Source organism: Arachis ipaensis, chromosome B10 (genome assembly GCF_059453495.1).
Source record: "Arachis ipaensis isolate K30076 ecotype BB chromosome B10, ASM5945349v1, whole genome shotgun sequence".
NCBI classification, from domain to species: Eukaryota; Viridiplantae; Streptophyta; class Magnoliopsida; order Fabales; family Fabaceae; genus Arachis; species Arachis ipaensis.
This window is the reverse complement of record NC_142435.1, coordinates 104,149,707-104,154,158: the sequence shown is the minus strand read 5'-3', so window position 1 is coordinate 104,154,158 and position 4,452 is coordinate 104,149,707. Positions and strand designations below refer to the sequence as shown.

At 34.2% G+C, this 4,452-nt stretch overlaps 1 non-coding gene across 1 annotated transcript; it reads right to left on the bottom strand.

The window, feature by feature from the left end:
- Positions 1-3,686: 3,686 nt before the first annotated feature.
- LOC148581158 (small nucleolar RNA R71) lies at positions 3,687-3,794 on the bottom strand. Its single transcript, XR_015896574.1, has one exon. It is a non-coding gene; the product is annotated as a small nucleolar RNA R71 (small nucleolar RNA).
- Between the last annotated feature and the right edge of the window lie 658 nt (positions 3,795-4,452).

The following is a 4,452-nucleotide window of genomic DNA, read 5'->3' as shown; positions in this document are numbered from 1 at the left end:
TCTGGCATAAAACACCAGAACTGGCACCAGAACTGGAGTTAAACGCCAAAACTGGCATCCAAGCTGGCATTTAACTATAGAAATATCCTATGCACGTGTAAAGCTCAATGCTCATCCCAAGCACACACCAAGTGCGCCCCGGAAGTGGATTTCTGCACTATTTGCACTTAGTTACTTATTTTCTATAATCCCTAGTAACTAGTTTAATATAAATATCACTTTTACTATTGTATTCGTATGGTTGGAACCCTCTTTTCACTTTTATGTTATGTTTTGAAGGCTGGCCATTCGGCCATGCCTAGACCTTCTTTTCTTATATATTTTCTACGGTGGAGTTTCTACACCTCATAGATTAAGGTGCGGAGCTCTGCTGTTCTTCATGGATTAATGCAAGTACTATTGTTTCTCTTTCAATTCACGCTTACTTCTTCTTCAAGATATACTCTCGTACTTAATTCAGTTAAGTCAGAATGAAAAGGTGACCCGTGACAATCACCCACTATCTTCGTTACTTGCTTAGCCAAGATCCGCGTGCCTGACAACCACAAGCGGTCTACATGATGTTCAACGTAGTCATTGGACGACAGCCGGAGTATAATCTCTTGGGTCTCTAATCCACGATTTGCATCACCTCTCCTGACAACAGAGCATCCAAATCTGTGAGATTAGAACCTTCGTGGTATAGGCTAAAACCAATTGGCAGCATTCTTGAGATCCAGAAAGTCTAAACCTTGTCTGTGGTATTCCGAGTAGGATCTGAAAAGGGATAACTGTGATGAGCTTCAAACTCGCAAATGTTGGACACGGTGACAGTGTGCAAAAGGATAGAGAGATCATATTCCGACGCTAGTGAGAACCGGCAGATGATTAGCTGTGCGGTAGCTGTACCTGGTATTTTTCATTCGAGACGAGAAATCCGACAGTTGATTAGCCGTGCAGAAACCGTACCTGGTATTTTTCATCCGAGAGGATCCTACAGCTTTCCATGGAAGGGAGCATGCATGGTTGGATGAAGACAATAGGAAAGCAGAGGTTTAGAAGCAACAAAGCATCTCCAAACGCTTATCTGAAATTCCCACCAATGAATTACATAAGTATCTTTATTTTATTTTATGTTTTATTTATCTTTTAATTATCAAAACCCCATAACCATTTGAATCGGCCTGACTAAGATTTACAGGATGATCATAGCTTGCTTCAAGCCGACAATCTCTGTAGGATCGACCCTTACTCGCGTAAGGTTTTATTACTTGGACGACCCAGTGCACTTGCTGATTAGTTGTGCGGAGTTGTGAAAAGTGTGATCACAATTTCTTGCACCAAGTTTTTGGCGCCGTTGCTGAGGATTGTTCGAGTTTGGACAACTGATGGTTCATCTTGTTGCTTAGATTAGGTAATTTTATTTTATGCTTAAGCTTTTTAATTTTATTTTCGAAAAAAACAAAAAAAATTTAGTTTTCGAAAAATTCATAAAAATTTTTAATAATGAATTCTAGAGCTTCTTGAGATATGTTGAAGCCTGGCTGGCTATTAAGCCATGTCTAATGTTTTGGACTGAGGTTTTCACTTTCCATTGTAGAAAGGACATGTCTGTATTTGTTATGCTAAAGCTTTGTTGGCCATGTGGCCATGTCTAATTCTTTTAGACCGAAGCTTTAGACTAACATTGCATGAATCCTGGAATTCTTATTAAAAATTTTGAATTTCTTTATTTTCTTTTTTTCAAAATAATTTCGAAAAAAAAATTTGTGTTTCTTGTTTGAGTCTTGTGTCAAATTTTAAGTTTGGTGTCAATTGCATCTTTTTAATTTTCTTAAAATTTTTGAAAATTCATCATGTGTTCTTTCTTGATCTTCAAGTTGTTCTTGATAATTTTCCTTGTTTGATCTTTAATTTTTCTTGTTTTGTGTCTTTTGTTGTTTTTCATATGCATTTTCGAATTCATAATGTCTAAACATTAAAAATTTTTAAGTTTGGTGTCTTGCATGTGTTTGTTTTCTACTTAAAAATTTTCAAAAATATGTTCTTGATGTTTATCATGATCTTCAAAGTGTTCTTGGTGTTCATCTTGACATTCAAAGTGTTCTTGCATGCATTATTTATTTTGATCTTGAATTCTTATGTCTTGTGTCATTTTGTTGTTTTTCTCTCTCTTCATTAATTCAAAAAAATAAAAAATAATATCTTTCCCTTATTTTACTCATAAATTTTGAAATTTTGGGTTGATTTAGTAAAAAAAAAAATTAAAATTTAGTTGTTTCTTGTTAGTCAAGTCAAATTTTTAATTTAAAAATCTTATCTTTTCAAAATCTTTTTCAAAAATCAAATCTTTTTCATTTTCCTTCTCAATATTTTCGAATTTCTTAAATAAATTTTCAAAATATTTTTTCTTATTTTTATTTCACATTTTCCAAAACTTTATTAACAATTAATATTTTGATTCAAAAATTTCAAGTTTGTTAATTTCCTGTTAAGAAAGGTTCAATCTTTAAATTCTAGAATAATATCTTTTAGTTTCTTGTTAGTCAAGTCATCAACTTTAATTTTCAAAATCAAATCTTTTTAAATTTCTTTTTCAAATCTTTTTTAAAATAAATTTCAATCATATCTTTTTCAAAACTTAATTTCAAAATCTTTTTCTAACTTCTTATCTTTTCAAAATTTGTTTTCAAATCTTTTTCAATTAACCACTTGACTTGTTTGTTTTGATTTTAAAAAAGTTTGCTATTTCTTATCTTTTTCAAAATCACCTAATTACTTTTTCACTTCTCATTTTCGAAAACAACTAACCACTTTTTCAAAATTCTTTTTAATTAACTAATTGTTTTAAATTCTAATTTTATTTTATTTCTTTTCTTAAATTTTGGATTCTAACTTATAATTAAAATAAAAACAAAATATTTTTCTTTTCTTTTAATTAATATTCGAATACTCTATCTCTCTCATCTCTTTCTATTTATTTTATTTATTTACTAACACTTCTCTTCTACTCATCTAATAATTCGAACCCTCTCTCTCTCTGTGTGTTCGAATTTCTTCTTCTTCCTTCTTCATTCTATTCTTCTTTTCCTCTGACACATAAAGAAATCTCTATACTGTGACATAGAGGATTCCTCTTCTCTCTCTGTTATCTTCTTTTTGATATGAGCAGGAACAGGGATAAAGACATTCTTGTTGAAGCTGATCCTGAACCTGAAAGGACTCTGAAGAGGAAGCTAAGAGAAGCAAAAGCACAACACTCCGGAGAGGACCTTACAGAAAATTTCAAAAAAGAAGCAGACATGGCAGCCGAACCCAACAACAATGGTGGAGATGCAAGGAAGATGCTTGGTGACTTTACTGCACCAACTTCCAACTTCTATGGAAGAAGCATCTCAATTCCTGCAATTGGAGCAAACAACTTTGAGCTTAAGCCTTAATTAGTTTCTCTGATGCAGCAGAATTGCAAGTTTCATAGACTTCCATTGGAAGATCCTCATCAGTTCTTAGCTAAATTTTTACAAATCTGTCACACTGTTAAGACCAATTGGGTTAATCCCGAGGTCTACAGACTTCTGCTTTTTCCCTTTGCTGTAAGAGACAGGGCTAGGATATTGTTAGACTCACAACCGAAAAAAAGCCTGAACTCTTGGGAAAAGTTGGTCAATGCTTTCTTGGCCAAATTTTTTCCACCTCAAAAGTTGAGCAAGCTTAGAGTGGAAGTCCAAACCTTCAGACAGAAGGAAGGTGAATCCCTCTATGAAGCTTGGGAAAGATACAAGCAATTGATCAGAAGGTGTCCTTCTGACATGCTTTCAGAATGGAGCATCTTATGTATATTCTATGATGGTCTGTCTGAATTGTCCAAGATGTCATTGGACCACTCTGTTGGTGGATCCCTTCATCTAAAGAAAATGCCTGCAGAAGCCCAGGAACTCATTGAAATGGTTGCAAATAACCAGTTCATGTATACTTCTGAAAGAAATCCTGTGAATAATGGGATGACTCAGAAGAAAGGAGTTCTTGAGATTGATACTCTGAATGCAATATTGGCTCAGAACAAAATATTGACTCAGCAAGCCAATATGATTTCTCAGAATCTGACTGCAATGCAAGCTGCACATCTGGCAGTACTAAAGAAGCCTCCTCGGAAGGAGAAGCTTATGACACTGAGAATCCTGCAATGGAAGAGGTGAATTACATGGGAGAATCCTATGGAAACACCTATAATCCTTCATGGATGAATTATCTAAATTTCTCATGGAAGGATCAACAGAAGCCTCAATAAGGCTTTAATAATAATAATGGTGGGAGAAATAGGTTTGGCAATAGCAAGCCTTTTCCATCATCTTCTGAGCAACAGACAGAGAATTCTAAGCAGAGCCTTTCTGACTTAGCAACCATAGTCTCTGATCTATCTAAGACCACTCTCACTTTTATGACTGAAACAAGGTCCTCCATCAGAAATTTGAA